General features: G+C 44.6%; 2 non-coding genes across 2 annotated transcripts; both read right to left on the bottom strand.

Annotated features, from left to right (window-relative positions):
- Positions 1 to 2,415: 2,415 nt before the first annotated feature.
- On the bottom strand, positions 2,416 to 2,487 carry TRNAT-CGU. The gene has a single exon. It is a non-coding gene; the product is annotated as a tRNA-Thr (tRNA).
- Positions 2,488 to 19,078: 16,591 nt separating this feature from the next.
- On the bottom strand, positions 19,079 to 19,150 carry TRNAT-CGU. Its single transcript has one exon. It is a non-coding gene; the product is annotated as a tRNA-Thr (tRNA).
- Between the last annotated feature and the right edge of the window lie 354 nt (positions 19,151 to 19,504).

Raw genomic sequence — 19,504 nt, 5'->3', positions numbered from 1 at the left:
CGTCAGATTATTTGATGCATTGTACTCCCTCCGTCCGGAAATACTTGTCTTAGAAATGAATAAAATGGATATATTTATAACTAAAATAAGTCTAGATACAACCATTTTTAGGACAAGTATTTCCAGACGGAGGGAGTAGTTAATATATCAACTTATCACTTGTAAAATAGTGTTTATGTTTGAGCAGGAAACTCAAGGTGCATGGGTTCACTCCATGGAATGGTCTGGCCAGAAAGACTTTACGGAATCTCCGGATGCACCGATTTTGGTAGACAAAGCCCAAGCTGGAGTTTGGAAGAGCCATGAGGCACTCAGTTTCATCAACGTTTGTGATCAAGCACCCTTTTCTTCACTTTATCTCAATACCTACTGCTCCAAATTAATTTTTTAAGAAGCTAGTCTTATATTGCCCTATGTAGCTTACTGACAGGTATTGTTTTTGGCCTGTGTAGCTTTCTGACATGGTTCCGATGGACCAACTGAAGGCTGCCCTTGAAATGCCGAGGAGATTCACCAAGGGAAATGCAAGGAAGCGGTTCCCGAAGAGGAGCGAGCGACAACGTTTTACGCCGCAATGTGATCGGCGCTGACTCAAAAAGGGATAGTAGCTTCCTGTTTGCCATTTTTTTGGGGCTTAGCGGGCTAGCAAAAAGTAAACTTGTTCACCGACCCCCCCCCCCCCCCCCCCCCCCCCCCCCCCCCCCCCCGTGTTCGCTCCAACAGGGGCGACACGGGCGGCTAACCCTAGCCGCCGCCGGCGGTCCCCCTCCCCCTTCCTCTTCTCCTCGTCGCCACTAGAGGAGCCGCCGATGCGTCGCGCGGCTGCCGAGGATGGTGGCGGCGAGGCCTTCATCGTCCCTTCGCGGAGATCTGGATCCACGGGGCGGCGGCCCCTGCTGGTTCGGTGCCGCCGTTCGCGCTCTGGACGGTGTGCGCGGGGACTCTGCCCGGCATCCCTCGACCGCTCGGGTGGTGGGGAGTCGGCGCTTGGCGGCGGCAGTTCGGGGGCCTTCGTCCTCGCCAGATCTGGAGGCATGCTACTCCCTCCTTCCCACTCCTTCCCCTTTGCGCTTGTGGCCGGTGGATGCTGCTGGTTCCGGTGCTTCTGGGGATGGTGGTGCAGATTGGGACCGGGGGAAACCCTAGGCCGGCTGGTTCGGCTCGACAGCGGCGTTGGCTTCGGGCGACGCATCCTTCCTGCAGGCGGTGTCGTGGTCCTTATTCTTGTCACCTCCGGTCCTCTCCCGGGTGAAAACCCAAAATCCGGTCTGGATTGGGCAGCGGTGGCGCCATGGGCGTCATCCCCTCCTTGGAGGCGTTGCCTGGGGAGCTAGGATTCGGGTGTGGGCTCATGAAGGTGGGGGCTTTGGCTGCCGGCTGGATTTCTGCAACTGCTTGCGGCGGCTTTCATGTTGTGCAGAGTGCCCCTTGTATCTTTAGGGCGTGTCCTGTTTTTTGTGTTCACGTCGGAGGAGCGGCGTGGCATCTGGTACGTCGACAATGGCGAGTCTCGGCGGCATGGACCAGTAGGGGTATCGCCGGTGGGCATGTGATGATGGACGAGCGCAGGATGGTGGCGCTGTCTGGCGTCGTGGTGGCGTCGATGGCAGAGAGGCCTGGCACGGTTCATGCTACAGTACAGCTCTGAAAATGGATTGATGGTACGTGGCTGCGGCGGCCTCATATCCGGCAGGGGGCCTGGTTGAAGAGCACGCCGGACTGGTGGGTGCCCATACCCGGAAGGTGTCCTGGTTGGGACCTCAGGTCTCAGATGTTAGGTTTGGCTGCGAGGTCTGTTTGGTATTAGGCCCAGACCATCAGCGGCCCTTCATCAGTTAGATAGGAGTAGCGATAGAGGTTGTGAAGATGGTGGCTTTGGTCTTACTGTTGTACGACTTTGTAAGGTCTTGTGTTATAATCAATAAAGTGTCCGTATGAATCATCCAGATGCAGAGGCCGAGGCAAAGGCTCATCATCCCCTTGTTCCAGACAAAATGCAGACCACTGAATCGATGTTCAGAACTTCAGATGCACCATGGGAAGCAAAGTGGTTCTCACATTGTGCCACGGGTTGGCACAATGTTATCCAAGCGAGATCAGAGAAGTCGGTGCTTGGATGCGGATGAAGAAGATAAAAGAATGGTTTGAAGATAGATGAAAAAATACGCAGCAAAAAAAAGGCAAAGGCTCATCATCCCCTTGTTCCAGACAAAATGCAGACCACTAAATCGATGTTCAGAACTTCAGATGCACCATGGGAAGCAAAGTGGTTCTCACATTGTGCCACGGGTTGGCACAATGTTATCCAAGCGAGATCAGAGAAGTCGGTGCTTGGATGCGGATGAAGAAGATAAAAGAATGGTTTGAAGATAGATGAAAAAATACGCAGCAAAAAAAAGGGAAAAACTAAATTGAAGCCCCCGGTGAGGATCGAACTCACGACCTTTCCCTTACGAAGGGAACGCACTACCACTATGCTACGGAGGCTTCGATGGATGGGGCGCAGAACAATCTTTGTTAATAGTGGTATCTGCATACGTGCTCCGGTGAGTGTCAATGTCAAAAGCTTACAGCATACAGCATGTACGAAAAACTCCAAATGCAGATCGTACACGGGAGCTACAAGACAAAAAGGCGATTTTTTGAGCCACGAGTTGCTATGCAGGGTCCCTACACCATCCCTGAGACGAGTAGCAGCGATTTTTCCAGGTACGGGAACCTAAGCCACATCTGCAATGGACCAACCCCGTAGACAACCAGTGGGCTGATGTGGATAGCGACGGTCAGGGCTGTACATGAGCGCGCCAAGAAGCATGCAACAGTCACTGACGAGTCCATGATTTACGCAAACTGGTACACAGATGGTGGGTGGGCGTGTGCGACGATCTTGACTACCTTGGTATGCTAGCTACGGTAATCCGGCCGTGGATGGGATAATTCGTCGGGAGCTTCCTGACACCTCCCATGCTTAGGATAGAGTATAGTTAGCACGAGGAAGAGATGTAACATGTTGTTTGGGCGAGGAGGAGAGTTGTATGTGTGTGTGGAACACTTGACTCGTGGCAGGGAAAATGAAGTATATATGGCATCTATAGAGCTAAGGATGTGCATCATCCCTCTTATATAATGGGCAGTAAGGGAGGCAAGTGGCAGGACAAATCTTTGAATAATAAAGCTTGATAGATTGGATAATGTGGAAAACGTGTGTGTGTGTGTGTCAGCACAAACAATCTTGAGAATTAAATACCCAAGATATTAGTACAGACGCAAGCGATTATACATACGCGCATACACTCATCCGTATGAAGGCATACACGCACACCTATCCCTATGAGCATCTTTGAGAGACTGAGTCGACATATCATCTTAAGAATTAAATACCCAAGATATCAATATTGATAGAAATACAATATGTAAATAATGTGTAGTATGGGAGGCAGGTGGCCGGATGAATCTTTCATAAGTAAACCATAAATAAAGATAGATTGGGTAATGATGAATGGTGGTACTTAGCACAAACCATCTTAGAGCATCTCTACCAGACCTCTTAAACCGCGGAACTAAAAACGCGGTTTTCAATTCGCAGAAAATACATTTCAAGGGTCGGTTTGAGCTGCGGCCGGACAGATCCCTCAAACTTAAACTGTAAAACCGAATATTCACTTTTTTTTTCCCACGTCTTCTTCTTCCTCTTTTCTGTGTACATGATCAGCTAGCTCGCTCTTACAAAGTTTTTTTTGAATAAAAGAGGTTGTCCTCCGATTTCATTAACGAAACCAAAAGCAGAGTTTAGTAGTCTCATACAACGCACCCCAAGGACACCACACAGTTTTATCGATTACATTTGTCCCGACCCCCTACGACCAGGGCAAGGAGTCGATCCTTACATCCATCACCAACAACTAACCGAGTCACCAGTATGAAGAAACACAAATCGACATAAAGGAAAAAAGAAGCTGGTCTTCATTGGGACTCCAAGCGACGAACCCCCAGCCTCCATCCTTGCGTCGCCTTATAGATTTCATTTGCCACCCGCTCGATTAGTCTTGCTCCCAGCTGCATTATTCTTTCCTCCGGCTTTTTTTTCTGCAAAATTGACCAATCCACAATCCAGTTACACATCAACCGGACAAAAATCATTGGGTCATATATCTTTTTCGACCTGAAAATTATATCATTTCTACATTTCCAAAGAGCCCAGAAAATAGCTGCGCTCCCCACTAAAACCATTCCTTTTTCTGGATTTTTAAAGGATTTTAACCATCTCCCCAGAAAATCGTCCAGGTCCGTGGGGCATCGCCTGAGATCGAAAGCGCATTTGATCAGACTCCAAACTAGTCTAGCTGCAGAGCAGTCAAAGAATAAGTGGTCGATAGTTTCTATCTTACCACAATATACACATTCCTTCGCACCTTTCCACCCTTTTCTAAGTAGATTATCTTTTGTCAATATGCTTTTTTTGTTCATCAACCAAAGAAACATTTTGATTTTCGACGGCACCTTAGTTTTCCACAGGAATTTATGTGGGTACCCCACACCCTGATTTATCAGAAAGGAATATAAAGATTTAACTGAAAATTGTCTATTTTTAGTCAGCATCCACATAGGTCGATTTGTTCCTCCATGCATCCTGACAGATTCACATCTCTGCTTAAGGCTAGTCCAGAGTTCATTAGCCTCTGTATTTAGATTCCTCCTGAAGCTAAAACCCTGCCACCCTTTGTTTACTGCTTCTGCCACAGAGATATTGTGGTCGAAGCTAATGTTATATAGTCTGGGGTATACGTCCTTCAAAGGTCTAGCCCCAACCCACCAGTTCTCCCAAAACCTGGTTTCTTTTCCATCACCAAGTCTTTTTTTACATGTTGAAAATAAATTCTCTTAATATCCATTAGACTGCACCAAAATTGAGAGTCTCCTGGCTTTTTTTCCAACCCTGCCAAGCATCTGTTTTGGATATATTTAGATTTCAAAATGTTTACCCAGGTTCCAGATTCAGTTTCTATTTTCACTACTAGGAAAAGGGCTATAGATGGAGTTGACACTAATGGCGCACCAGACATGTGGTGCGCCATTACTATATACTAATGGCGCACCATGTGTTGGTACGCCATTAGTGTGGTAGACACTAATGACGCACCATGTCCACGGTGCGCCATTAGTAATTTTTTTTTAATTTTTTCAAAACTACTAATGGCGCACCGTGGGAGTGGTGCACCATTACTAATGGATGTGGTGCGCCATTAGTAAAAAAAGATTTTAATTTTTTTTTAAATTTTTGTCAAAACTACTAATGGCGCACCGTGGGAGTGGTGCGCGCCATTAGTAACTTGGCCACCACTTCCACCGAATGCACCCCCCCGGATCGCCTTTTCAGTTTAAAAAAAAATAAAAGAAAATGATGAAAATGTCAAAAAAATAAAAAAAAATAAGTTTCCCATGTGATATGTGGTCTAGTTGTTGGGAAAATTTGCAAATATGAATTTCGACTTCATTTGCAAAATCTCTCGAGAATTTGTAAAAATGGGCATAACTTTTGCATACTAACTCGGATGAAAAAGTTTTTTATATGAAAAATCATCTACTCAAAAAGTTACATCCGAATTTAACAGGTGCGCCATTAAGATCTCGAGAGGCAAAAAAATTCAAACTTACTAATGGCGCACCTGCCCATGGTGCGCCATTAGTATCTTCCTGCCTTCAAAATTCAAAATAGGTCAACAAAATAAAAAAAAGTTACTAATGGCGCACCTGCCCATGGTGCGCCATTAGTATCTTCCCGCCTTCAAAATTCAAAATAGGTCAACAAAATAAAAAAAAGTTACTAATGGCGCATCTGCCCATGATGCGCCATTAGTATCTTCCCGCCTTCAAAATTTAAAATAAGTCAAAAAAATTAAAAAAAAGATACTAATGGCGCACCTGCCCATGGTGCGCCATTAGTATCTTCCCGCCTCCTCTCCTCTCCTCCACTCCATCCCCTCCTCTCCTCTCCTCCACTCCATCTCCTCCTTTCCTCCACTCCATCTTCCCTTCTCTCTTCCACCATACTACCCTCCTCCTCTCCGGCGACCTCCTCCTCCTCCTCTCCAGCGACCTCCTCCTCCTCTCCGGCGACCTCCTCCTCCCTCCTCTCCTCCCCTCCCCTCCCCTCACGATTTCTCCTCCCTCCTCTCCGGTGAGCTCCTCCTCCCTCCTCTCCTCCCCTCCCCTCCCCTCACGATTTCTCCTCCCTCCTCTCCGGTGAGCTCCTCCTCCCTCCTCTCCGGTGAGCTCCCCCTCCCTCATCTCCGGTGAGCTCCTCCTCCCTCATCTCCGGTGAGCTCCTCCTCCCTCCTCTCCGGTGAGCTCCTCCTCCCTCCTCTCCGGTGAGCTCCTCCTCCCTCCTCTCCTCCCATCTCCTCATGGTTTCTCCTTCCTCCTCTCCGATGCTCCGGTGAACTCCTCTCCGGCGACCTCCTCCTCCTCTCCGGCGATGTAGGCGAGCGCCTCTCCGGTCACCTCCTCCTCCTCCTCTCCGGCAAAAGAACACGGCAAAAGAACGTACAAGATCCAAAAACGGGAACAAAATTTGAAATAATATCGTGCAAAAAAATGAGCAAAAAAACGAGCAAAAAATGGGCAAAAAATCGCAATCCAGATCCAAATTCAAAATTCAAAAATAGCAATGGCGCACGGTGGGGATTAGACGGTGCGCCACTACTATTTTCCCGCCTTCAAAATTCAAAAATACTAATGGCGCACCATGGTCTATACTAATGGTGCACCAGTGGCCTGTACTAATGGCGCACCGTGGCCTATACTAATGGCGCACCAGTGGTGCGCCATTAGTATACCAGATACTAATGGCGCACCAGTGGTGCGCCATTAGCAAAAATTACTAATGGCGTGCTAGTAATGGCGCACCAGTGATGCGCCATTAGTAGGCAAAACTAGTGCGCCATTAGTAGGCCTTTTCCTAATAGTGTTTCCATAACCACTTAGCTAAGAGGGATTTGTTCATAATATCCAAATTAATGATACCAGCCCCCCCAAATCTTTTGGCATACAGCAGGTCTTCCAATTAACCAGGTGATATTTCTTTTTATTTTCATCTTCCTGCCACACTAATCTGGCTCTGAAAAAATCATCTTTCTTCCTTACTCCTACAGGTAGAGGATAGAAAGACATCATGAATAAAGGTATATTGGTCAGGCAAGCTTGCACTAGGGTTACCCTCCCAGCCATGTTGAGAAGTCTCCCCTGCCAGCATGCACATCTTTTCTCAATTTTTTCAGTAACCCCCTTCCAAAATTTGTTACCCAGCCTGACATCTGCTACTGGTAAGCCTAAATATTTTATAGGCATCCCCCCAACTTCACATGTGAAAATGTCTTGGTATATTTTGGTTTTTTTAGTTGCCTCCCCAAATAAGAAAATCTCACTCTTGTGGAAGTTTATAGTCAATCCTGACATCTGCTCAAAAGCAGTTAAAATGAATTTTAAGTTCCTTGCACTGTTCTCATCATCTTGTAACAGAAAAATTGTATCATCTGCATATTGGAGCATATTTACCTCACAATCATTTAATTCAGAGAGGACTCCCTTCACAAACCCTCCTCTTTTTGCGTTATCCAAGATAATAGCTAAGGCATCCGCAGCAATATCAAAGAGTAATGGTGACAGGGAATCCCCTTGTCTCAACCCTTTAAATGTTTTAAAGTAAGGTCCTATTTCATCATTGACCTTTACTCCCACATGTCCTCCTACCATGGTTTGCATAACCATATCACACCATTTATCAGGGAATTTCTTAAGTTTCAGCATTTTATATACAAAGGGCCATTTTATCTTATCATATGCTTTTTCAAAATCTACTTTGAACAAGAGAGCACTCTGTTTCTTTTTGTGTATGGAGTTAAGTGCTTCATGCAGCACCACAACTCCTTCCATAATATATCTTCCCTTTATAAAGGCTGTTTGATTTGGGGAGATAATTGGTCTGATCACTTTGCTCAATCTGTTCATCAGCACTTTAGTAATAATTTTAAAGCTCACATTTAGTAAGCAAATAGGTCTAAATTTTTGGATTTGTCTAGCATCTTTTATTTTTGGCACCAAAGTTATAATACCATAATTCAGCCTAGAGATGTCTAGCTTGCCAGAGTGGAATTCATCTAATAGTTCTTTTAACTCCCACTTCACCAGGTCCCAAAATTCTTGATAGAATTCCACTGGCAGGCCATCAGGTCCAGGACTTTTGTTTCTCTCCATGGCAAAAACCACCTCATGAAATTCTTGCATATTAAAAGGTTCAATCAGAGTTTTACTCTGTTCATCTGTAATGCCAGGGGCCTCTTGTATATTTAAGTTCACAGTAGAAACTTCAGGTTGGCCAAATAATACTTTGTAAAAATTAGTAATGTATTTGGTCAATTCATCATCTCCCTCAATCACCCCTTCTTCCTGGTTCAAGGAAAAAATTCTATTTTTTCTCCTTCTTCCATTTACTTTGGCATGATAATACCTAGAGTTATTATCTCCATCTTTAATTTCCTTGTCTTTATATCTCTGTAGCCATTTAATTTCCTCCTGTTTCAGCAACCTCCCCAGTTGTTTTCTTAGTTCCTTCTGTTCAATCCTGTCTGTAGCTGATAAACCCATAATCTCTACCTTTTTGTCTATATCATCCAATCTACTCATTATATCTTTTTTGATTTTTCTATCTACTGCATCTGAGTTTAGTATCCATCCTCTCACTTTTTGTCTAAAAACTCTTAGTTTCTTTTTCCATCTATCCAATATACCCCCCCCACCTGCATATTCCATATCTTATAGACATATTCCTTAAATCCCTCTTTGAGCATCCAAGCATTCTCAAATCTAAAAATGACATTACTATTCTTTTTGTCACCAGAGTCCACAATCAGTGGTGTATGATCTGACAGCTCTCTTTCTAAAGCTTGAACAGTAGTTAAAGGATACTTCTCTTCCCAATCAGGACAGATGAGTACCCTATCTAGTTTTTCATAAGTGGGGTCTTCTTGGTTATTGGCCCAAGTATATTTCCTCCCCCCAAAGGTATTTCTCTCAATCCAGCATGTTCAATAATAGCATTAAACACAAAACTCCAGTGGTCAGTACCAGTGGGTTTGTTTTTTTTCAGTGTTGTTTCTGATAATATTAAAATCTCCCCCAATCATCATGGGTACTGAGGAACAGCCTTGATATAGTCTAGACATCTCTGCCAAATAGGCAGTTTTGCCAGCAGGCTGTGCATCCCTATATACTACTATAAGGTTCCATTCAAATTTACTTTTTTTGTCAAAAACCAATATCCTAATAAAATAAGCCCCCATTTTTGTGTTAATAACATCAAAATTGTCACAATTAACACCCACTAGGATCCCTCCAGATTTTCCCCTTGGTTTGGACCATTTCCATTCAAAGTTTCTTCCCCCACACAAATTGTGTAGTTCATTCTTTGAAAAGTCCCCTTTAATAGTTTCTTGGATCCCAACAAAATCCAGTCTCCTGTTAATAATGCTTTCCTTAATAAAAAATTTCTTACTATCTTTTCCAATTCCTCTAACATTCCAGAACATCTCTATCATTGTCACCCTTCTAAACTATTTTATGTTTCTTCTTCCCTTTTCCAAATCTACTAGCTGCCTTCCCACAGGAAAATACTGGTGAGTTCAAGCTATTTCTTTTTGTTTTAGTAAAGAATTTTTTAAGATGAGTGAAGTGGTCCATTTCTAGCTCAGCATCAGAATTGTCCTCATTAGAACATATTTCTGCGAGGTCTGTATCTCCAATATCAATAAGGTTAGGTTCATCAGAATGACCTTCCTTCTCTTTCTGTTTGCATATATGCTGTAAGTAGAAGTCTCTTCTACATTGTTCCATTTTATCTATCATATCCAGATTGGATTCAATCATGTTAATGGAACACCCCAAATCAATCCCAATCTGGTCTGCCATATCTAGCAATGATGTTTTGTGACAATTTAAATTATGATACTTACCATAGTTGTCCTTAGCAACAACTCTTTCTTTGGCCAACTCTTCAATCTCGGCATCTTGTTTGCCAGCCAGTCTCCCACACCTCCTCAGCTGCTCCTCTTCTGTCTCATTATTGTCTGTGTCTTTCTCCCCTGTCTTCACACCCACCTTAGTGCCAAAGGACATAGATTCCTGGCTAGCATTGTAATCCACTGCCTCGTTGTAGTTATTGTGATCATCTTCTCCCTTTTTTCTGAGTCCAAAATCCACAGATCAGCATCAGTGATCTCCTCCATTTCTTTTTCTCTAGCCTCCCACATTTCTATTTTATCCACACATTTATCAATCACACCCTGTTGTTTGTTAATAAGATCCATAAGAGTTTTTTTGTCCTGTTCTAATTCCATAATCTTCTTTTCCTCTTTCATTTTGAGTGCTTTTTGTCTTGCCTTGTCTTCTTCTAGGTCAGCCACCTTTTTCATGATCATTTCCATGCAGTTTTCCACTTTCTTTCTTGCCTCCATCTCCAGCATTTGTTCTTTTTGAATTCTTACAATCTCCTCATTCTTCTTTTTCATCTCCTCAAATTGAGATAATCCCAAGCTTCCCAAAGATATCATCTCTTTATTTCCAAGTCCTCCCTCATCTCCTCCCTTGTGTCTTTTTCTCAGAGTCTCCTCATCATTGTCTCCATCTGAACTCTCCTTCCCCTGTCTTATATGTTCTCCATACCATCCCATTTCCACCACACTCTCCAGCTTAGGAACAATCTTATATATCATCAAGTCTTTGTCAGTGATTTCGGTGAAGGCTGGTATTTTGTCATAGTCTCTTATTCCAACCTTAGCTCTGATCTTCTCCTTGGCAATAGTGTTCATATCAATTTCTAGCACAGGCACCGGGGTTGCAGCCACTTCACACATCCCAAAGAAGTGCCTAAAGCATTCTGGAACCTTCCCAAACAGTGCCCATATAGTGTGAAGCTTACCTACTGCCTGAGAATCAAAGCTCCATCCCTTGACATTTATCACAGCTCCAGAACCCAACAATGTGAAATCATTGCACTTACTCAGCTCCACTAGTCTTCCTTTATTTGGGAATCTGACCAAGAAGGCATTTTCTCCTTGTTTCTTGCACCTCCACTGCCAATTCCAGTTAAACATATAATGTAGTCTGTCAACCAACTGTGTTTCATTGATTGTCCCTGAAACCACTGTGATTATGGCCATAGGGTTAGGGTTTTCCATTTCCAAGACTTCCTTAGCACTCTGAACCAGTAGCACGCCCAGCCCCCTTGCAGCATATCCAACAAATTTGGGTACAGGCTTGATTTGTTTCAACCAGTTGCACTCATCTGTGACATGGTTTTTCTTGCCACATATCACACAATGTCCCAGAGGGCAATCTTTAGTCAAGTGATTGATTTCCTTGCATTTGTTGCAAAACATTTTGTTCTGCCCCCCTATTCCTGTCCTTCCTCCCTCCTGCAGGCTTCTGTTAGTATAGGGATCTCCATCCCCAGCACCAAAGTTCCTCTGCCTTTGAGTCCCACCTGTGTTGTAGCTCATCAGGGCTTCTCTTCCTTGTGTCCCTACGCTCCTGGGGTCAGGCATCCCTCTGTTCATCCCACTGTCTCTGATTTCACTCCCCCCGCTGCCTTGAGCAGTACCACCTTCAGATATGATATTTGCCTCACCACCAGCAAGATTTTTTCCTTGTGAGATTTGTGCTAGTAGGGCATTGAGCAGTACCTGTTGTTGTTGGAATAACTCTTGTCCACCTTTCTCCAAAGCTCTAGACGCGCTCCCCTACTCAATCCTCTGCCCTTCCTCTTTCCTTTTGTCCTTGTTCTTCGCACCTTCCTCATCTTCGCCTCTCCCTCCTGATGCTGCTTCTTGCCGGGCCTCTTGTCTCTCTTGGCTCCGTCCTGACTCTCTTCCTCTAGCAAGATCTCTTCTTTCTTCCCAAGGTGGCAGGTTCCTGTAATGATTTTCGCCCTCTTCTTTCCTTTTGTACTGCCATCCCTCTCTCTCCCCTCTATTGAATCTCCCTCTCCCTCCATCAAATCTTCCCCCAAACCTATTCATCTCCACTCGCCCTTTGTTCTGCGGCGGCCCGATGAACCCTAATTTTGAGTCTCCCCCTTCCCTGTCTTTTATATAGGCCGTAGGGTAGAGATAAGAAAAGGATCCTGAAAGCGTATTCTCATAGCCCGCTTTCACTTGTATTGGGCCGGGCTGACCATCATCCCAGTCCAGATCCGCGGCCCAGCTTTCCAGTTGGGCATCAACTTCAATTTTTTTATTTCGATACTTTTTCCCTGTGTTTCTACTGTAATGTCCAGTATTAATTTCACAGGTAGATAGAACCACAATCTCTTCCTCTAATCCTATCTCAGACCAGAAATCTGGTATATCTATTTTTTGTTTCATCTTATTCATAACTGAAATCCCATCTATATTGTTTCGCTACTTATTAGCAGCTTCTATATTCAGATTCATCCTCCCATCTGTCTCTCTGGTCTTACTAGAGTTATGATGAACTTCTATCTTTTTTGTTTTACTTTTCACCTTTTTACTTTCGCCCCCAATGTCTTTACTATGACAAAATGTCATTTTGTTTTGACATTTATCTAACAAATATTTCTGGTATCCTAAAATCTCACCTTGGCTATCTGATGAGTCGCCGTCTTCCTCACCAGACTCCTCCCCAGCCAGCAACCAAAAGCGGTTGCCGGCGGGGGAGAAGCCTAGCCCTCCGCCGTGAATCTGGCCGCCTCCTGGAGTCTTGGCGAGCGGCGCAGGAAGCGTGGAGATCGGCACGGAGTGACATTCTTCTCCTTCGTCTTCTTTCTCTCTTCCTTCTCCTTCGTCTGCTGGCTCGTCCCCTCTCCCAGATCTGGTTCCTCCTTCTCCGTCTCTGTCTCGCTGTCTTCGATCTGGATGGGTACCCAGCGAGTTCCAGGAGTGGGCATGGCCATCACAGCCCCCATCACAAACTCCTCCGGGCCAGCAGGGAAGCGGCGTCGAGATCTGAACGCCCACCACTTCCTCCTCTGCGCCTGATTCTCTCCCTCTGTTTCCTCCATAGCCCACACCAGCGCCGCCAGCGAGCTCACCGGCGCACCAGTCGGAGTGGTCATCCCATTCGGGGTGAGCCGCTCGTCCTCCTCCACTGTCAGATTTCTGAAGACTCTCTTGGCCGCTCTCCTCATCTCCTTCCTGGTGGCGAACCAAGACACCACCTCTCTCGCCCTCTCCAACTTTGCTTCGTCTCCACTTGCAAGCTCCATCATCGCTCTCTCCATCTTCATCCGCCAGTCGGCCATGGTCGCCGAGGTCGCCCTTCTCGCCCTCTGGATCTGGATATGACGAGTCAGTGGTGTTGGGGATTTTTTGATTCGGGTGGGTCATCTCTCCTCCGGGGGTGGGGGATTTATTTTCCCCCCCCCCCCCCCCCCCCCGCATTCATGGCGTCCGCCTCCCTCGGAATCCCCCCCACCGCTCTTAATCCCCAATTTGGCCTCCTCGCTCATCCGAGCCACGTGACATGGAAACCAAACCTCCGAACTCCATGAAAATTTCTCCCGATCTCTCAGACCCCGGCTGTCGATAATTCCCCCCTCCTCATCCATTAACAGAATTCGTTGAATCGTACCTTGAACGAGCATGGAGCAGGTTATGGATGTACTGAACTCGCCAAGCTTCGTCCTCGACCGCGTCATCTCCTCCCGCGTCGCCGCCCCGTGAATCGTCGGCGAAAACGCGGTCGTCGTAGACATGGCCGTCGTCGAAGTAGGCGTCATCCAGTTGAAGACCGTCGCTGTCCCCTCGAGATCCGCCGCCGAATTGGAGATCTCCTCTCCCCTTGCTTCGAACTCCTCTAGCACGAGATTTGTCTCCCGCTCGAAGCTCGTCGTCGATGAGTCGATCGCCGCCCGTACAGGGAGTATCGTCGTATCGGAGCTCGTCGCCGTCGTGGGAATCGACGTCGATGTGGTGGTTGCGGTCGCCTCCCCAGTCGCCTCGCGAGTCGCGTGCCATCGCCTCGCATGCGTTGATGATGCAGCTTCTATCCCACCCCTCGCTCATACAAAGTTGGCGGACATCGAATGTAGTGGCCAAATACGGAGCCGCAGGCGTTCAGGACGGCTCGCACGAAGTGCCCCTAGCGTCCGTTGCCGTAGCTGCTTGAATGGATCGATCGAATCGATCCAGGAGCTAGCTAGCTCCCGTCACTGTAGCTGCTCCTAGCTAGCTCCCGTCACTGCTAAATCAATCGAAGCCTCCGCGACACATGTGGGACAGCCAACGTCGGATGAGGGACACCAGCGCGGATGAAGCCTCGCGATGTCACAGAGTCGCCGCCCCGCCGCCTCTCCTGCAAATTCCTCCGCAGGCCGCGTTTCCACCGAGATTCTGGCGAGTTTTGTGCAGGAAGGTCACTGGAGCCCGTGTGCGCACGGCAGTATTTCCATGTCGCCTAGCGCTGACCGGTTTTCAGGGCACTCTCAGTTTTGCCATGAAATTTATAAATAAAGGGGTCGTGGGGTGGATTGTCAGGGGCATGAAAAAAGTTACGGGTTTAACCATTTTTACGGGCTCTATTCGAGGTGTTTTTTGACAACAAAAACTGAAAAACATCATTTTTACGGGTTTGCCTACTTTTAAGGGGTCTGTTAGAGATGCTCTTAGGGCCCAAGATTTCATGTTGATAGAAAAGGTAAGGTAAAAGATGTAAACAATAATCATGAATAATACAAATGAATGCTAGCTTCAAAAAATATTTATGTAGTTAAAACTGTTGGTATGATTTCCACTAGTAGAAAACAGGGCTTTGGTCACAGCTCAATATACACATTAGTCCCGGTTGCATTACGAACCGAGACTAATGTGAGCATTAGTCCCAGTTCGAGCAGCTAAAGGCATCAGTCCCGGTTCAAATGGGACCTTTAGTCCCGGTTTCAGACACGAACAGGGACTAAAGGGCCCATTTTTCAAACTCTACCCCCCCCCCCCCCCCCCCCATCGTCATTTCAGTTTTGAAAAAAATAAAAGAAAATGATAAAAACTTAAAAAAAATTAAAATCCTTCGAGATGTAGTTATATTAATACATCTACTAGTTAGAAAAATTAAAAAACTTAAATTTGGACATGTTTTGCATAAAAGTGTTATGAAAAAGTAAAACGGCTATAACTTTTGCATATGACGTCGAAAAAAAACGTACAAAATATCAAAATGTTCAGCACGAAAATCTGCATCCGATTTTGACTGCCTATGGCGTGTTTGCAAATTTTTTGAATCCTCAAATTTTAAAAGGAAAAACAGTTATGCTCAAATTTCAGTTTTTTTTGAATTTTAGTTAAATCTGGTCAAACTATGGTCAAACTACTTAATCAAGAAGTATTAGTGTTACTAAATAATTATTAAAGAATATTAGTGTTACTAAATAATTAGTTCAAATTTTTGTCAAATCTAGTCAAACTGTGGCCAAATTGTGGTCAAACTACTTATTCAAGAAATATTAGTGCTACTAAATAATTATTGTTTTTTAGAATAATAGTTTCAAACTCAAACAGTGAAATGTATGACTTCATGCTTAAGCTAAACTCCTGAGGGTTAATAGGATTGATATCTTACTATTGTCAGGAAAACAACAAGTGCAGACTTGGAAACGAGGGGGAATAGAACCCGAAAGTTAAGCGTACTCAGGCTGGAGTAGTGAGAGGATGGGTGACCGGCCGGGAAGTTAGATGATTTAGAATAATGAGGGATGATTAGAGATTAAATTGAGCAGTGATGAGGGGTGGGTGATTAGAGATTAATTGTAAAATAATTCAGAAATTTAAAAATCGGGAAAAAAACTAAAAAAAAATTAAAAAAATTTGTAAAATTACCTTTAGTTCCGGTCCGGGACTAAAGTGGAGTTCTAGCCAGCGGCCACGTGGAGGGTCTTTAGTTCCGGTTCGTATAAGAACCGGGACTAAAGGGGGGGCCTTTAGTATCGACCATTTAGTCCCGGTTCCATAACCAGGACTAAAGGCCCTCTTGAACCGGGACAAATGATCCATTTTCTACTAGTGTTCCCTCTCCCCTATGAGCATGAGCCAGGTATTACTACAAAAATCGTATAGACGAGCCACCAAAGACCCTCTCCTGTGACGGTTAGGACATCCAACAGCCAGCGACTTCCAACTAGCAGTGATTTACCGTGTAGTTCAGGAGAATAGTCCGGAAAGTGAAATGAAACATTCAACACAATTATGACACTTGCCATTTAAAATAAAAAACCGAAGGCATGGCCACATAGCATACAATTGTTTTTGATATTTGTGTTACTACTTAAATAAAAATCAAGCAACAAAAATGAGTCTAGATACACATGTTCAGTCTAGATTAGCGACAAGTAGTCTGTTTGTGCCCATGCGAATGCAGGTTCACAATGATGTCCACATGGTTCTGATGGATCAGCCGAGGGCCGCCCTCAAAATGTCGAGGAGATTCATGCAAGGGAAACTCAAGGAGGTGGTTTCGAAAGAGGACCATCGACGACCCTCTACGTCGTGATCTAAACATGACTGACTCTAAAAAAGGAAAAAAACCTGCTAGGTTGCATGCACGCGTTGCTATTGCGGTCTCAAGGAGTGTTTTTCTACAGCTTCCTGTCTTCCTTTCATGTGCCCTCTTTTCCCCCTTAACATTTCAGCTAGATATGTATAGCCATAATCTTCTATTCCTAAATAGCTACAACCCATTACATGTTTTTACTAGCCATGCAACCATGACAATAAGCAAGTCATGCATGCCAGACATAAAAGTACATTTTTTTTGTATTACTCTATGTATGCAATGGTGTCACATCATCAATTCATACATATTAGGCATAAGTTATTTTTGGCATTAGAGTTCATCCTTCAAATTTTGTTGCAGCATGTACCAAAAACTCCAATGCAACTCGTATATGCGAGTTAGAAATCATAAAGGCGATTTTTTTTGCAATAAGTCACTGCCCCTCGATTTCCTACTCCATCCCAAAATGAGTAGTAGCGATCTCTAAAGGTACAAGAACCTACGCCATATCTGTGACATGTTAGCCACGTAGACGACCAGCGAGGCAATGCCGATAGTAACGGTTAGGGCAGCACATGAGTGTGCCAAGGAGTAGGCAACAATCACAGACAACTCGATGCTTTTCCCAAACTGGTATACAGATGGCGGGTCGGCGTGTGTGACGATCTTTTCTACCTTGGTATGTTAGCTACGATAATCTGGCCATGGATGAGATAGATTGTTGGGAGCTTCCTGACCCCTCACATACTTAGGATAGAGTAGTTGACATGAGGAAGAGATGTAACATGTTGTTTGGGCAAGGAGGAGAGCTGTATGTGTGTGGAACACTTGACTAGTGGACATCTAAAGAGCTAAGGATGTGTGCCATCTCTCTTATATAATGGGCGGTAAGAGAGGAAAGTGGCAGGACAAATATTTCAATAATAAAATTAGATAGATTGGATAATGTCGAACGTGTGTGTCAGCCCAAACAATTTTGAGAATTAAATGCCCAAGATTTCATTGTTGGTAGAAAAGATACACTACAATATATGTAAATAATGTGTACTATGGGAGGCAGGTGGTTGGATAAATCTTTCATAAATAAAGATAGATTGGGTAATGATGAATGGTGGCACATGAGCACAAACCATCTTAGGGGCCCAGGATTTCATGTTGATATAAAGATAAGATAAAGTATGTAAACAATAACTGCGAGTAACATAAATGAATGCTAGTACCCCCCCACCCCCCATCCATATATGGATAGAGGGAGTACACAAAATGTTTATGTAGTTAATACTTATGATACGGTTTCCTTCTCCCCCATGAGCCAGCCATACTACAAAAATCGTATAGACAAGCCACCAAACCCCCTTCAGTGACAGGTAGGACAACATTTGGCGACTTCTGATTGGTAGTGATTCATCGGGTAGTTGAGGAGAATAGTATGGAGAGTGAAAGGAAACATCCATCACAATTGTGATGCTTCCCACTTAAAGGAAAAAAAACCGAAGGCATGGCCACATAGTATACAATTCTTTTTGGTATTTGTGTTACTACTTAATAGTAATCAACGATGAACAAAACTGAGTCTACATACACATAGTCGGTATATATTACCGACAAGTAATCTGTTTCTGCCTGTGCGAATGCAGGTTCGCAATGCTGGCCACATGGTTCCGATGGATCAGTCGAAGGCCGCCTATGGATTGCTGAGGAGATTCACACAAGGGAGAAACAAGGAGGCGGTTCCGGAAGAGGAGCCATCAAAGACGTTCTACGCCGCGATGTGAGCAACACTACTCTGACAAGAAGAAAAACTCGCTAGGTTGCCTGCAACATTGGCATTGAGGTCTCAAGGAGGGTTTGTCTGCAGCTCCCTGTTTTCCTTCCATGTGCCCTCCTTTTCCTCCCTACCATTTCAGCTGGATCTGTATAGCCCTAATAACAACAACGTTGGCCCTGAAATGTAACTGCACGACGGATGCTTATTGGTGATGATGGATGGCACCAAGGGGGGCCAATGTTTGAGAGCCTTGCCTGTTTTTTTTTAGTCATGTCCATTTGTGCGTGTCTCTCTTTCTCGCTTTGATCTGGCAAAAGAAATACTTTTGGATTTTAATTCATCTTGGAAAGGACCATCCTGTTTCTTTTTCATTGCGCAATCTACTGCATGATCTGCACGATTAATTACTGATGGTAAATTACACGCAAAGGCTCATCGGCCTCTTCTTCCAAACAAAATGCAAACCAGTGAATCGATGTTGTAGCCCCTTGCGGCGTTGTACTGGCTCTCTTGCCACCCCTTCTATGTTTCTGATACTTCTTTCCATGAGAAAAAAATGAATCGATGTTCAGAACTTCAAACGGAAGTTGTTCTCAAATTTGCCGACAAAGGTTAATAAGGGGTTGGTACAATGTTATCCAAGCGAGATGAGAACACATGAAGTAATGGAACAATGTTATCCAAGTGACACGAAAAAAAATGGAAGTTTTTATTGCATGATGAAAGGGAAGTAGACTGGCAAGAAAACAAAATTGAAGCCCCCGGTGAGGATCGAACTCACGACCTTTCCCTTACGAAGGGAACGCACTACCACTATGCTACGGAGGCTTTGGCGATGGATGCAAATCTTGTCACGATATTAATAGTAATACTCTTAACACTGCGGGCCTCCATGACGCAAGTTAGAATACATAAAGGCGAATTTTTTTTCTATGAGTTGTGACCAATCAAAGTACACTGTTCATGTGAGTGCTACGTACTACCTAGAGGCTAGAGCAGATATATTTTGTTTCTCTCTTCACTTCTCAACATGCAGATGGATTTAATTTAGTTTATAAAGTTTCACAAAACGACAGTCCATTATTTTGATCCACTCAAAATGAAATTCAAATGTTTGAATGAGAAAATGGTGCTGCTCAAGTGGTTCATGAACACGGAAACACCATAAACCATCAAGTGAGC

Source organism: Triticum urartu, chromosome 6 (genome assembly GCF_003073215.2).
Source record: "Triticum urartu cultivar G1812 chromosome 6, Tu2.1, whole genome shotgun sequence".
Classification (NCBI taxonomy): Eukaryota; Viridiplantae; Streptophyta; class Magnoliopsida; order Poales; family Poaceae; genus Triticum; species Triticum urartu.
This window is presented reverse-complemented; position numbering and strand designations above follow the sequence as displayed.